Source organism: Podarcis vaucheri (genome assembly GCF_965113315.1).
Source record: "Podarcis vaucheri genome assembly, chromosome: 6".
Taxonomy (NCBI): domain Eukaryota; kingdom Metazoa; phylum Chordata; class Lepidosauria; order Squamata; family Lacertidae; genus Podarcis; species Podarcis vaucheri.
The window spans coordinates 49,626,565-49,643,055 of record NC_138764.1 but is presented as its reverse complement, the minus strand read 5'-3'; the positions used below and the strand labels follow the sequence as shown (position 1 = coordinate 49,643,055).

The window sequence follows — 16,491 nt, the reverse complement described above, 5'->3', positions numbered from 1 at the left end:
TGTGCTCTGATATGTGTAGCCATGATGAAACCCCTGGGTGGTTTGAGTGGGTGACAATTTGGCTCTGGGACCAAAACAGGTCAGCCACCCTAGACAATGGTATATGAAAACTGAATACCTATGATACTGGTATCCATTTCCATAGTGGGCTGGGGTTTTCATACCAAATTCAAACCATCAATTCACAGGCTAAATTGACCCCTGTATACCAGAGCTCTTAAATCTGAAAAATATAACGTGTAAAACACCCATCAACAAAATAGCTTATTAATTTTTTTCCTCTTCCAACTCCAAGGATCTTCTGGTGGTTCCCTCATTGTGAGAAGTGAAGTTACAGGGAACCAGATAAAGGGCCTTCTTGATAGTGGCGCCCGCACTGTGGAACGCCCTCCCATCAGATGTCAAAGAGATAAATAATTATACAACCTTCCGTAGACGCCTGAAGGCAGACCTGTATGGGAAAGCTTTTAATGTGTGACAACGTTCTGTTGTGTTTTTGTATATTCTGTTGGAAACCACCCAGAGCGGCTGGGGCAGCCCAGTCAGATGGATGGGGTACAAATTACTACTACTACTACTACTACTACTACTACTACTACTACAACATTTCTTTTTAACAATCCCAAAACTGAAAAAGTGTTTGGGAGTGAAGGGGGGAAGGGTGGGGGGGACAACTGCCATCAGATAGGACCTCTCCTCATTAGCAGAAATAATATGAAATATATTGTGTGGGATATAGGTTTTTAAGCAGATGTTGGTTTGCTGTCTGCCGTGTACGATCTAGTTGAGATTCCTGCATTGCGGGGGATTGGACTAGATTACTCTTGGGATTCCCTTCCAACTTGACAATTCTATGATTCTATGACAACATGCCTCTTTAAAAAACTTAACATGCCATGCACTTCCTAAGAAATCCTATTGCTAGAAGCAAAATTATACCAAAATGGTTCTAAGGACATAACATTATGCCTGCCACAATCATCTGTATATGATACATCATCATTGCTCAAATGCATTTTTCTTTGCTTCCATACCACATCATAAATGCATGCTGTGGGAATGAGAGCATAAGCCAATATATTATCAAACGTTGACTGCTTCCCTAAGGGTACTTAATCACAGTCATGACTAGAATAGCTGTCAGTTGTTGGGAACGGGAAGAAACCAACTAGAAACCAAACAGCTTGTGCTGTAAGGTGGAGCAATAACTGACATTTTCGTCGGAAATGAGTTATGACTGTAAGAGAGAAGGCTTCACAGTGGCGGTGTTGTAAATAGAGTCAGTGTGCCATTAGAGAAAGCTCATTAATACACACCTCTGCTTTCAGCTGCAAGATCAGTTAAACAAGCTACCTTTTATTTATAGACCTACAAGGGAAACACCAGGTCATATTGGCTGTTGACATCTCAGACAGCCTACAGATGGAAAACCTGAAATGTTTCATTCCCAAAACATTTATGGCTATCAATAGGAAGTCTTCTGTCTGCTCAAAATATCTAAGCTGTTTCTGAGCACTATGAAATGTTTTTTCTTCTTCCAAAGCAATTGCGAAACTTCCAATACACAATAAATATTAAAAGGCTAGGGTCTGCACACATTCTACTCCTCATACATACAGGAAAATGTGTGCATGAATAGTATTCAAAAGATTTTTAAATATATATACACCACTGATTCAAATGCTAGAATCTCTTTTTTTAAAGGACATGGGCCACCCCCACCCCCACCGCCAAGTCTGCAAACAGGACTCAACAGGCAGCTCATGTGGCTCAGATGTTTGCAAGACTATGTTGAAAGTCTGGAACAAAATATAAGTATGACTTGGAAACCCTCTATATCACCTAAGCCTTTGGATACATTTGTAAACAGCAAATTACAGAACAGCTTATTAATGACTGACTATCCAGTAGACTTTTAATTCTTGTAATAAAACAACACAGCATATGTTTGTTTGCTTGATATTACTAATTTCAACTAGATGCACCCAAATCCCATTTTCTCCTATCTAGCCATGGCAAGAAAAAAATGCTGCCTTTGGCATCTCTATAACTGCTCATGGAAGTATTTGTAAGAATGGGCTCTTAAAAAGTCATGTCTCCATTGTTACAGAAGTTTTGACACAAAACTTGGTAGAAGACTTACCAGCATGAATCAAAGGCTCTGCTTAAGATACAGGAACAGAATAGACTTATGAGTGTACACAAAGCTAACTAGCATTTGCTTGTCTCAGTTCTGTATACTCTAACTGAAAGTAGTTCTACCAAGATTCTTTTCCAGCTCTGCTACCTGAGATCCTTGAACCATAGACGCACCTTTGAACCTGGGACTTCATCAAAACAATGCACATGTTCTACCACTCAGGTATGCCTCCCTTCTTGTGCAAGGAAAGTATGGACCTTCTACAAGGAAAATCTCCAGCACATGCTCCTTTTAAAAGAACTTAACAGTTCTGAAATCTCTTCCCACCTCCTTCCCATTAATTTAAATCTGATTTGATTAAGAAAAGTTTCCAAAGTATTGTAACCGATATACCAAAGGCAAAATAAAGACAACAAAGGGAATAGAAAAAGAATAAAAATGGGCTGATTAGCATAGCACAACATCTTAAAAGGCCAAAATACCACATGTGTGGCATGTTACAAAAGAAAATTAAAATAAAGGAAAAGAATATCCAGAGAACCATGAAGTCCCAAAACATCTGGAGTTTTATTGCAGCAAGCAAGAGGAAAACCTAATTGAAAAAGGGCTGCTGCAATACTTTCTTATACAAGGAAACTTGACAGAACTGAAGAAAGGGGCAAATGAAAGCAAACCAAGGGGGAAAGAGTAAGATGACCAATATATCCTAGTATATGAAATTGGTGCATGTCACTTGGCTGGGTAGCTGCACTACAAAATTCAAAGAAGTGCATATTTTGAAACCTGTGTTTCAATTTTGGAAGGTATGAATTTGGTAAGTTAGCTTTTAAATGCAAACTCATTATAAGTTAAAGAGAAATGTGTGTAAAGAGAAATAAAGCTGGGATGCATATAAGGTGTGGGCACCTTTTGGGAAGAAAGGGAGGAATATAAACATGACAAAAATTTAAATGAGTGTGGACACAGATACGATTTCCACATAAATTTGAATAGGAGGTCAGGCAAACTCCTCCTGTAGTGAGCTTTACATTTGCAATATTCTTACAATGTCTATGCTATTCAATATGTTTTTCTGGAAAATACTGAACTGAAGAAGTTCAGTAATTTTCTGTCTCTATACAGCGTCTTTCTGTGAATCTGATTCCACAGGTGTCAGACAAGGTTTAATGGTTTTCTTCAAAATAGAATCTGTTTTATGCAAGTAGCTGTGTTTACATTCCTGTCTCCACTGCCTTCTTCAAAGGCCCCATTTCTTCCCATACAATATTCTCCATTCATTTCTCTGTGCAAAAGGGACTTTGTCATTTCTGAAATAATAAAATCTGTATCCTCTGGAGAAATACCAAAAAACGTGTACCTACACAATGTCGAATACTGGATGAAACTTCTATAGCATGGCATATGGGAAACAATTGCTTCAGTCCAAATGTCCTATTGAGCAAGTGGAGAGCACTCCTGCTTTTTCCCTCTTCCATCTTATAGCCCACCAAAAATTCTCCAGAGATTTTGGGCCCTTTGAAGGCCTTCTAGAACTGTTTTTCAAGGTAAAAAAATTCCTTCCAGTAGCACCTTAAAGACCAACTAAGTTAGTTCTTGGTATGAGCTTTCGTGTGCATTCAGGTATCTGAAGAAGTGTGCATGCACACGAAAGCTCATACCAAGAACTAACTTAGTTGGTCTTTAAGGTGCTACTGGAAGGAATTTTTTTATTTTGACTATGGCAGACCAACACGGCTACCTATCTGTAACTATCTGTAACTCTCAGTTCGTCAGTGTAGCTATACTTTTTTTCTTTTTCGAAACAGAATTCATTCTTCAAAGGGTCACACAGTACTGGCAAGCTATTCTTACTCTGGAACAGGGCCTGCCTGTCTTAACATTATTACAGTGTTGCTTTTTAGCACCTATTCTCCAACTACATCTCTTCATTTTTAACTGCAATTTTTCCTAGGGTCCATCTACACTATACATTTAAGGCAGTATCACACCACTTTAAACAGTCATGGCTCTTCCCCCCCCCCCAAAAGGATCATGGGAGCTGTAGTTCGTTAATTGGGCTGTGAGTTGTTAAAAGACCCCTATTCCTCTCAGAGAGCTGCAATTCACAGAATTGTTTCACTAGCAATGCCTATTCCTAGGGAACTCTGAATATTTCTGCCTGTCATAGAAAGCAGAAAGTGATGAAGAACAGCTTTTTAATAAATGTGGGAGGAACTACAAGAGGGTTTGGAGATACTGAGGACATGGCAGCATAAAGAAGTTATATTCAGTTCTGAATAGATGTCATAAAGATAAAGTGAAAATACATTGCCACTGAAAACCGAACTGAAGTTCTCCTCCATAGCTTGTGGTAGAGCAATGAGAGCTGGTTACCACCAAATGTTCAAGTCCTGTTGTTGTCAATCCCAGCTGTCTCTCACCACATGTTGCTTAAAAATGGCCTGTCTGCAGCGAGAAACTACCGCTTGGCCAAGCTACTTTGACATGACATGCAAATTTCCCCAACGCTCCTCCACGTTCCCTTGAGCTGTTGGAAAGGACTATAAAAATTAATCACATATTAAGTACTTGCAAATGTTATGAGCTGTATCTGTATCACTCATCGCAGTATGACCTGATCAGGTGGCTTCCCAATGACACCCATGACCTATGGTTCCCTATAAAGGATAACAGTGAAACTCTGGAGCAGTGTTGAGGAAACGCCTATGTCTCATGTGAGCACTTGTAAATATGTGCCCCCCCCCAAAAAAAAGATGCAGAAAAACAGATCCCTCTTTTGCAGGTGAAAACATTTTGAGAACTTATGGGACAGGTTTCAGCACAGCATTAAACAATTTCAGAATCATGCTGACTGTCTACACAGTGAAAGGGAGAAAAGGCAGCTCTCCTGGATGTTGTTCCTCAGCTTCCTACAGTCGCACAAGTCCGTGGTGATTTCTTGTGATGAACTGCATTACATGAGTGCCACATTTCCAAAGAGCAGAGCCAGATGACATTCTTGGAATTTTTCAGAAATGGTGTTTCTAGGTATAGTAACAGCTGTACAATATGTTCAAATGTGGCAGGTTTCACATTGGAAGCATCTCACATTTCGTATGCAGCTCTAAAAATATCTGCTTAATTGCAAAGTTTTCCAAGATCATATTAGAGAAAAACTGGAAATGTAACCCAACGGAAATAGGTTTTAAATTGAAATGTTGAACATCAGCCCAGAAATGACAAAAAAAATTAGTGTGCTTTTCTCTGGCCCTTCTTTCCCCATGTCTTAAGTGTTCACAATGTACTATGCTTTTTTTATATGAAAAGAGTGAACTTACATTATTGTCATATATGATTATGTAATATTTGGTGAGGAGGAATCATTGACGTTTTCATGGTCCTTTTACCTCTATTCCACAACCTAGCAGCAAACCACAATCACTTCTATATCTTCTATGAAGGCTTTTGCAACAGAAAGTGCTTCAGACTTGCATACAAGATGCTTTTGACATGTGCATTTAATCTGACCAGTTTAAGAAACGTCCCGTGTCCACCACTAAAGAACTAAAAATGTAAATTGAAAAAAATTATATCCATATGATTAAGTAAAAGCCTTAAAGAGAACCATGTTGTTAAGTGCTTCATTGAGAAGAAATAAAATGCAGTAAAATAGAAGCTCTTTCGGAATAAATCACCCATGCACATACTTTCTATGCAAAAATTGCAGCGTTTGGCTCTGTAGGGACATCTGGAACAAATTAGCATGATGTTAAGAATAATGTCAAATTAAAACATTTAGTTATGGCTTCTAAAATTAAATATAAAACTCAGAGACTGATGTTGAACTGGATACCTTAACTCATTTTTTCAACAGAAATTGACTTTTTGTCCTGATTTGTTCACAATACTTTTAAGTGTATTTATAAGGGTAACAGCTTTAATATTAAGTATTATCGCTGTATGTAACTCTGGGAATCTTGCAAACGAATGAGTTATTGGAATTATGATTGTCAAAGTTTCAGATAAGCCAAAGTACCCTGGATATAAGTAATGACATGCATGCATATATGAACTGAGTCAGAGCTGGAACTGGATAAAACCCAAACCATAAAGGTAATTGATACAGATTACCCCAGATAATTGTTTACTCACTACTACATTTCTGACTCTACTTTCTGGGTTTATTTGAGAAGAAAAACTTAAGTTTAAGCAATGCTGACAAAGCTAGGCTCTTGGATTACATCCTCACTTTACAAAAATGTTCAGTAAGCTGGGAAGTCCCTGATTCAGATACACATACACATAACCCAAATCATTAGGCAAGCCTCAATCATTCTCTCAGCTTCAAACCCCCATTTATATGGTATAATGGCCTGGAGAGTCTGCAACTGAGATGTGATCCAAGGCACATGATACAGCAACCTTGCTGAAGCTAAGTGGGTATTGGTCTGGTCAGTGCCTGGGTTAGGAGATTGGCAATAAGTCTTCCCCCACTCCCATTAGTGGTATCTGATATGCTGTATATTCATGAAGCATACCAGTCATTGGAGGGAATTGATGGAGGACTCTGCCTTTTTCCCCTTCTTCCACTTGTCAGGGATTGGCACTGGAGGATCAGCATGGGTGGGATGGTAGGAATTTTGGGTATCAGTTGGAGGAATAGTTGGTGGATTTGGTTGAGGTACTGGAGGTTTGGATGGGAAGGGGTAGAAAGAAAATAATTCTCCAGTGGTCTGTGAAACCAGACCTGGAAAAGTACTAAGCATTTGTCATTCACTCGTATTGGAAGTGGTCATTACAAATCCCCAGAACTCTCCATCTCCATAGAACTCCCAACTGTCCTGTGGAAAGGAAGAAGAGAGCAAAGGTAACATCAGGACCTGCTTCAATTCAACTGTCTCCTCAATGACCTTCATAGAGCCAACGACCCTCTGGAATGGATGCCAGCTCCTGCTCCTATGGGGCTGGCTTTTTTGAGCACATGACTTGGTGTATCTGCCGTGTTTAGCCACTCTGAGAACTCTAGTTGAAAAGTGAGATGTAACCAGAGCATTGGGAACATTGGGAAGCGGCAGGGGAGGCTGGACAGGGAAGAGGGGATAAGCAAAAACCACCTCCCTTCCTCCAGTAAGAGTCTCCACTGCATAGCCTTTTCCTCAAATTGATGGAACCCTTCCATTCATTGCAAGGACACTGGATCCAAGGCATTTTTAATTGCGCAATTGCTCTCTGGTGACAGATGTTTAAAAACACCTCTAACAAGGGACAATGCTGGGCAGGGTTTTATGGTTTTATTGTATCCCAAGTATTGCAAAATTATGCCCTTAATGTGCTGTGCAACTTAAACCACATTAAACTTCCAAAGCTTAGTTGCACTCCAGTTTTTTCTTCTTAATTGGCTTCATCATTGTCTACAATACTTTCGAGAAATGTAGGAAGAGCAGTTTTGATTGTTGTTGTTTTGAAAAGTACAGATGCCTTACAGGGTTTAATTTGCTTAGTCATAATGGCCATTTACATGACCACAATGGGCTCTTTGTAAAGAGAAACAAAACCTTCACATAATTCAACAAGTAATTATGATACTTCCCATCCGCTACTATCAATATTCTTCAAAAAACAACACACACCCAAACATTTTATGCCCCTCCATCCTTTCCCACAAAGCCAAAAACTAAGCTTTCCTATTGCCAAACTCGTCCAGCTGCAGCCTACGTTTGCTTAAAGACATGCAGTCGATGTTCCACAGCAAGAATGATACATAATACACAGAGGTCACTTTGTCCTATTCTCCTTCATGATGAAACCTCAACATCAGGTCCCTGTGCCAAGGCAATCACTTTATTTAACTATCAATGATTTCATTTGAATGATGCTATCCCAGTTAAATGTTAGCATCACTGCTGAACATGAAACGTCAAGTTTTTCTTCTAACAATGTGGCCTCTCCAGAATTAAATCATGCATTTTCTGGAGAAGAGGACTGAGATGTGCAAAAATGGTTTCCTTACAAACATGCATAATGTAGGTGTCTGAACTGGCAAGACAGAGACAAAGAAAAAGAGTTCTACATATCCTAAATAAATCATTTCCCCTGGATACAATGTTTTGGGCTGCTATCCAAATAAACAAAGGAAACTGAGGGCAAAATAAAGGTAGAAAAGTATAGTGATTAGACTCACTATAGTGACTCAGATTCACGTCTCCAATAAGTCATAAAGCATTCTGGGTAAACTTTCTGTCAGTCCAATCTACCCCACAGGGTTGTTAAGAGGATAAAATAGGGGATAAAATGTTATATAAAACAATAACTAAATAAAAGTTTCAACTGGAAAGATGCTCAAGTGCTAATATTATAAGCACTGATATAGGTTTATAAGAGACACAGCTAGCAAGAAAACAAGCTTAACATTTGGACCAATACGTCAAGTTATATTGTTCTACTGATCAATCTTAAAGAAGAGGGCAAAGGAAGCAAATACACGCAATGTGGAACCTCAAACCTGGTTTAGAAATGAAATCTAGAAACATGGTGGGTGGAATATGCATCGTATACTTGTCTGTCTGTTGGTGTGAAATGTGCATGCATGCATGCACCCACAAGTTGAATACTGATAACTTTTTTAAAAATTCACCATAACTTAAACAAAAACCAAAACAAAAAAACCCAACCATGACTAATCCATAATTTTCCCTAGGAATGTACCATGACAAAATCACAGCCCTTAAACAAGAGTGCAGCCTGCAGGCACTTCGGGTTAAAGAAAACCATGGAGAACAAAAGCTAAGAGGACAAATACAACCACAAAGGATTCTGCTATCAGATTGCAGCATTCTTCTCTCAGCATTCACTCCCAAAAGCCACATGCCTCAAACTAGTGTGGAAAATGGGTGTACAAGAAATAGTTCATCATATATGGGCAGAGTGTGAGCTTTTGTGTTGTATGTCTTGCGCACCACTAAAAAGGAAAACAGGGCAAGGACCATCTGTGTTCCTGCTTAATGTTACTGCTATCAGTGATGAGCTAAGATCTGAAGTAGTGAGCCCCCATGAACCCAGAGTATTAAGCTCTATGCCCGTGATTTTCTCATCAGAGAATCATAGGGTCATCTAATCCAATCCCCTGTGATGTAGGAATCACAACAAAAGAATGGATGTCTTTTTATTGACTTACTATGGAGCCATCTTCCAGATAAGCTGGAGAGAGAAGTTGCAAAACTGAAGAGAGAGAGAAACCACCACCACTCGCGTTATCCCAAATCTTGGGGCCATTGCTGAGGAAGCCCTATCCCTTGCGCCCACCAGCCTAGACTCCTTTCCTGGTGGGACACAGAAGCAGGGCAGGTGATAGAAAAAAGGAAAAACACTCCAGCTGAAATATTTTTCAATATGGCTTTGTCCAGTACGTGGATTCTTCTTTGCAGCATCATGTGAATACACAAGGGTGTATGCAGGAACCTTCATGTACTCAACCAGTGATTAGCAACAATGACTAATTTACTGGTGTGGACCCAACCTCTGGACACCAGTATTGTTACAGCTGTCCTGGACAGCGCTGGGGTGAAGCAGAATGGTTAAGAGGCAGATGCACCAGGGGGAGCACTGGATTGGCTCCATTGGTTCATCTGTGTAGACCAAACTCACCACCACCCTATCCTACTCCAGCTCCTGTCCAGTAAGCTGGACCAATGCTGGTGTTGGGAAGGTAGCTCTGCAGGTCTGCCTCACTCCTACTGCCAATTGGGTCTGAGTTAGAACAGTGTCTGAGTGAAGAAAGATAAAGAGTGGTATTCAAGCATGTTTTACCGAAACTAGACCCATTAAAATTAACGAACCTGACTAGGATAGGTCTATTGATTTCACCAAGTCTACTCTGAATAAAACTTGGTCGAAAACTGCCCAAAGTAAATTTAAAAGGGATGAAAATTTATACAAAGTTGGAAAAAATTATTTACAGTGGTACCTCGGGTTACATACACTTCAGGTTACATACACTTCAGGTTACAGACTCCACTAACCCAGAAATATTACCTCGGGTTAAGAACTTTGCTTCAGGATGAGAACAGAAATTGTGCTCCGGTGGCGTGGCAGCAGTGGGAGGCCCCATTAGCTAAAGTGGTGCTTCAGGTTAAGAACAGTTTCAGGTTAAGAACAGACCTCCAGAACGAATTAAGTACTTAACCCGAGGTACCACTGTATTCAAATATTTACAACCCACACTTTCACAGGAAAATGTGCTGTACAACATAGAAACACACTACTACTATAATGACAGCTGTAAAAATATCAATTGCATATTGGTTGGTTAAAAAATAATAATCAGGTTTCAAAGGCCTGGCTAAAGTCACCTCTGCTCTTGTAAATGCTTTGCAAAATGCAGCATGGGCAAAGAGTCTCTAAAAATAGAAGCTATTTGAAATAACCCCATCTTGATTTCGAAAGGCAAAAAGAACATTCCATAGTCATTCTAGCCCTGCTGTGATGGGAGCGTGTAATGATACTTCACAGCAGATCAGAAAGGTCTCAGGGTCATGTCTGATGACATGTGGAATCAAAATTCTGTCTGAATTAAATAACCGGAGTAAACGGAGTTATTCTACAGAATGAATGCTCACTGTCATACAACAAAGCTGAATGAATGCTCAATAAAGACCAGATATAACATAAGCTTTGTGCAAGCAAATCATAGAATCATAGAGAATCATAGAATGATAGAGTTGGAATAGACCACAAGGGCCATCAAGTCCAACCCCCTGCCAAGCAGGAAACACCATCAGAGCACTCCCGACATATGGCTGTCAAGCCTCTGCTTAAAGACCTCCAAAGAAGGAGACTCCACCACACTCCTTGGCAGCAAATTCCACTGTTGAACAGCTCTTACTGTCAGGAAGTTCTTCCTAATGTTTAGGTGGAATTTTCTTTCTTGTAGTTTGGATCCATTGCTCCGTGTCCGCTTCTCTGGAGCAGCAGAAAACAACCTTTCTCCCTCCTCTATATGACATCCTTTTATATATTTGAACATGGCTATCATATCAGCCCTTAACCTCCTCTTCTCCAGGCTAAACATGCCCAGCTCCCTTAGCCGTTCCTCATAAGGCATCGTTTCCAGGCCTTTGACCATTTTGGTTGCCCTCCTCTGGACACGTTCCAGTTTGTCAGTGTCCTTCTTGAACTGTGGTGCCCAGAACTGGACACAGTACTCCAGGTGAGGTCTGACCCACCAGGTTTCAGTGATGCCTATTATGTCATATTTAGTTTGCTGTACCAAGAGCTCAAGTTCATCTTGTTTATTTCCCATACTTTGTGCATTAGTGTACAGACATTGAAGTCCATTAATCATTCCCCCGTGTCTCTTATTTAAGGATTTTTTCCTCCCACCACTAGGTCTGCGTGCTGTTTGCTCCATTTGGTCTATGACATTTGGATGATCATCTTCATCAATTGATAGACTCCTACCTTCAGGAGCACTGTCTCCCTCCCCCACATTAGTCAGTTTAAAGCCCTCCTGATGAGGTCTCTGAGATTTTTGGCAAAAACATTCCTCCCAAGATGAATACTCTATAAAAAGGTCATCTGGAGGAGCAATGAAAGTCTAGAAATCGACTGTCATTCATCGTAGCAGAAACAATACTGAAGCTACATCATCTGATTTAGTATATGGCACACAGTAACTTCTTACGCTCTTAACAAAACTCACTGGGAAAACTCAAAACTCACTGGGAAAATTAGAAGGCAGCTGGTTAATAAATCTGTCTTGCAGCAATTGGTTCTATCTTAACTGAGCCTAGATAGCTCAGTAGGTTAAAGTGTGGCGCTGATAACACCAAGATTGCATTTTCGATCCCTGTATGGGACAGCTGCATATTTCTGCATTGCAGGGGGTTGGATTAGAATTGATCGCGATCGAATGGTCAATCGTGGAGGTGCCCCCAGTCGATCATGGCAACAAGTTTAGTGATTGCCTTAGTTAAAAGCTCAACAACTCCTGGCAATGAAAATGGGTAGATTACTGTCAGTATTTTTACACTGTGAGTAGATCACAGTCTCTTGGGAGTTGGACATGCCTGGATTAGATGATTCTCATTCAAGCAGAATATATGTCAGGAGCCTGTACTTTTAATTGTTATGCAGAAAAGAAGATTTTAGAAGCCTCTTCTCTCACAGCTGGTGGTTCAAGTGTTAGACTATGACCAGGGAGTCTGGGGTTCTAGGCTCCAGCCATAACACGGTTGTTGTGAAGGCGGAAAATGGGGAGAGGAAGAACCATGTTCACCACCCAGATCAACTTGCAGGAAAAATGGGATATAAATATAATGAATAAATACAATATAACTGTAATGGAGGGAGAAGCTGCATCTACTGAAAATCTTGTATGTGTGCTATGGACACAAAAGTACTACCTTGGGTTAATGCATTCAACCTAATGGTTGTCATTTCAGTTGGCTCAACTATTGCTAAGTAGGTAGGTAGATGACCTTCCTAAGAAAAAGAACTATTTATTCCTGGTATATACTGGTAAAACAGAGGCCCTCACACAACATGGAAGAAATAATTTTCCAGAAAATGAAAAATACCTCAAAATTAATACAAATATTAATTGTACCTACAATCAGGAATGTTGTTTATATTGTCCACTCTGGAGAACAAAAGCCCACACTAGTGTTTATATTATTTTTGGAAGGGAGCTAGGAGGAATAACAAAACCACTTCAGACAGAAATTTACTTGAAGCAATCCAGTTAAACACATGCTCACCAGGCAGTGCTCAGGCACACATAGTTCTGCATAGATAAGTGGTGATAGCTGTGATTGGCTGTTTGGGAAGAGAGTGGATGGTTTAAATTCAACCCCCTCCTATCTTTCCAAAGAACTCATTAATGCCCTTTCCAATTATATGTTTGCAATTCCAGGTATGCAGCTAAATCTAGCCAAGAACTACGTACACAGCACCTGTTTGCATGCGTGGTCCTTCAGTCAGGGATAGGAGCATGGAATCCAGCACCTGCATGTGTATGTTCCCTATCCATATGAATACAGCCCACAGATTACAGATGACGATAGCCACTAGAATTTGCTTTGCAAGTCTAACCAGAAAAAAAGAAATGTTTCCAGCACATACAATGTTGACACAGATGTCCCAGATGTAAGCCCACTCTGGTTATTTATCTGATCATCTAAATACAACTACAAACAAACAAATAAACATTGGAGCTATCTCTTTGTCAGGCCTACATGGCCAGCTTCAAATAATATGCCTTCTACATTTGAAGCGAGGAATAGGAACCAGAGAAAAAGGTCAAAAGGCTGATTGCTAGCCACTCAATCCCATTCTTTAACGCCTGACAGTGTCTGTGTCCTTGTAAAATCAGGGAAGTGACCTTAGAGGCAATATAATAACAAAGAACATAAATAAGATAATGGAAACATTAATTTAGCACAATAAAGAAATGTCACCACGACCCAATTTTTGCTGTTGGCTACAGTTCAACAGCTGGTAATTTAGCAGGGAAGGAGCTCATTGCTGTGTATCTGTGCTCTGTCAGAAACAGTTCCCAGTAGAAACATACAGTGCTGCAGTTTCTTTGATCTGCTATTGTGTATGAAGCGCTCTATTTTCTTGGTTACCAGGGGGACAGCAAACTTTAAAAGTTTCTACTATTTAGCCAATGTACTGAATGGATTAAGTCATGCAGGTTAATTTAAATAAATGTTTCCCGAAATGTTAAATTCTGAAGAGTTTCAGTGTGCCAAGGGTGACTCCTGGCATTCAACTATGCACCATCATCCACCTTATGTTCATGTTATTCTCCCCCCAGCAGCAGACCTTTCATTATGGAACTGACAATTATTAGTCCATCTATGCACTGCCTTCTCCGGGATCATTTCACAGAAGGCAAGACAGGCCTAGAGCTGGTAACCTTCAGATGCTGATGAAATACAACATACAACTTCCATAATGCTCTATCACTGACCATGCTGGCTGGAGCTGATGGGAACTACAGCTCACAGATAGGGTCACAATTTGAGGGTCACAGATTGGCCCTTCCTAGGCTATTATTCCCTAGTGATGCAATGGGGCAGAGGAACCTGGGCCCTCCATATATTGTTAGACTACAACTCCTATCATCCCTGGCCATTGGCTATGGTAACTGGGGATGTGAGACAGAGTCCAACATCTTCTGGAAGGCCACAGATTCCTCCCACCTGTACCACCATGAACCATAACTTGCACAATGACTAACCAGCTTATATTTTAAACATTCAAAGGAGTGCTTTGTGCATATTTATCCAGTCACGCAAAATCAAGCGTAACTAAGCTTTCCCCCCACAGGGACACAGGGGAAAGAATCCAACCACCCTGATAAGAACTATCATTTTAGATAGTGCCATAACGAGCAGAAGAGTAAGATTTCCAAACATTAATATTGCAAACATGAAGATGCCCTTGTTAAAAACAAGCACTCATCCGACTTTCCTAAGTTCAAGCTCATATGCAGATAAAACAGGAGGCTGGTGCACAAAAGATAAGTGCAGGAGATGTGATTCTGTTCCAGTGTGAAGCAAGCATTTCCAATTACAGTGCTTTTTAGACTAATACAATACATGCCATTGTTTTTTTTTTCCCATTTCCAAATTGTGTTGTTCCATACAAAAGGAATTAAAGTGATAAAGGAAACATGAAGACTGTTCCCAGATGCTGCTGTAAAGTCAGATTTTTCAAATGGTATGTTAAAAGCTTAGGTCTGGCCACCATTCCTAGGGCTTCACATTCCTCCCCTTTAGTTGCCTCAAATTTATGCTTTCAATTAAATACTAAACATCTTACTTGGTTGTTTCAATGGAATCAAAATAGATACGTAGGTAATAAGTAGCACAGAACTAGGGGTGACAGATATGGTTGCATGCTCAGAGTAGCTTTAACAAGAGTGGATACAAAAGGAGCATATTTCTTCATTTATGCTATGGAAGAGAGATTGCTAAGTAATAGTGTTTCAAGGAACAGCTAACAACACAGAAGAGACAATTTTATAATTAAACCCGAATATACCTGGATTGCATATCAGGTTAGGCCACAGTTAAATAAACCTTAGTTAATAAACCCTGACTTAGCATTACATCTGAGCCCAGTAAAGGTAAAGGTACCCCTGCCCGTACGGGCCAGTCGTGTCCGACTCTAGGGTTGTGCGCCCATCTCACTTAAGAGGCCGGGGGCTAGCACCGTCCGGAGACACTTCCGGGTCACGTGGCCAGCGTGACAAAGCTGTTCTGGCGAGCCAGCACCAGCGCAGCACACAGAAATGCCGTTTACCTTCCCGCTAGAAAGCGGTACCTATTTATCTACTTGCACATTTAGGGATGCTTTCGAACTGCTAGGTGGGCAAGAGCTGGGACTGAAAGACGGGAGCTCACCCCGCCGCGGGGATTTGAACCGCCGACCATGCGATCGGCAAGTCCTAGGCACTGCGGTTTTACCCACAGCGCCACCCGCGTCCCACCTCTGAGCCCAGTACAGTGCCTTAACTATGAGCTTGTTCATAAAATAAGTCAAGGTTTGTTGCTGATCCACTGACTATGGTTTAACTTTAACTGTGAAGGCAGGCATCTTCTCAGCTATGGCTTAACTGTGATTTGTTTTCTCCCCCAAACGAAATCTGCAAAACAACAGAGACACTAGGCAAGAGCTGTTGGAAAACAAAGCTACTCTCAGCACTCAGCTCTGATCACTAACGCTTTTCCTGAAGTTGGCATCGCTGCTAACTGTGCTTGGTAAGGACTGCTGACCAGCTGCAGATGAACTTCGGTTTGGATGCCCAGGCTCATATAACATGTGACATCTCACATCGCCTTGGCTGACATCTCACATCGCAGTGGTAGGCCTGCTGGATGCTCAGATCATTCAGTTAAGAGAAAATGATCGGGGAACCAGGAAAGTCATCAACCTAAACTTTACTGCAGCAGCGGACCTTCAGGTGCTGCACGCAGCACACCCACTGATGACAATTTTGTGGTCAGAACTGCTAGAAAGGCAGAACCACAGAGTCCATATGAGCCACCTGTGCACAGAAGAAAATGAGCAGAGCGATGCAGCACACAGTGTTGCAACGGGGGGGGGGTATCAAATTTGATAATGGGGCCCTGTATAGACCCAATGAGCTAAAATTGTCATCAACAGTCACCAAGGTTTGATTGTTGGGCATTCACAACTGCATTAGGGATTGGATGCAGATGTGAGCAATTTGGTAGCGAGTCAGCATGAAGGGGGGGATCGGGAGCCCCACGCCCCAGTCCAAGAAATCGGGGTATCCCGTTAAAGGGATCCAGGGAGAGGTGTCTCTGTCCAGAAGTCCAGATAGGGGCTTATGGGCCATAGCA

At 40.9% G+C, this 16,491-nt stretch overlaps 2 protein-coding genes across 7 annotated transcripts in view; one reads left to right on the top strand and one right to left on the bottom strand.

The window, feature by feature from the left end:
- The window catches only part of LOC309533975 (doublesex- and mab-3-related transcription factor 2-like), a gene marked incomplete at its 5' end in the record, with an annotated part of 76,016 nt that extends 68,553 nt beyond the window's left edge, over positions 1–7,463 (top strand). Inside the window, 2 exons of one of the 3 annotated variants that reach the window (XR_014220575.1) lie at positions 2,267–2,362; positions 6,947–7,463. Of the gene's footprint in view, positions 1–295; positions 1,740–2,266; positions 3,680–6,946 lie in introns of those variants that run through there. The other 2 variants (XM_082225689.1, XM_082225692.1) reach the window with 2 other exon arrangements.
- The window catches only part of GLIS1 (GLIS family zinc finger 1), a 195,195-nt gene that overhangs the window by 47,147 nt on the left and 131,557 nt on the right, over positions 1–16,491 (bottom strand). The window lies entirely within an intron of this gene.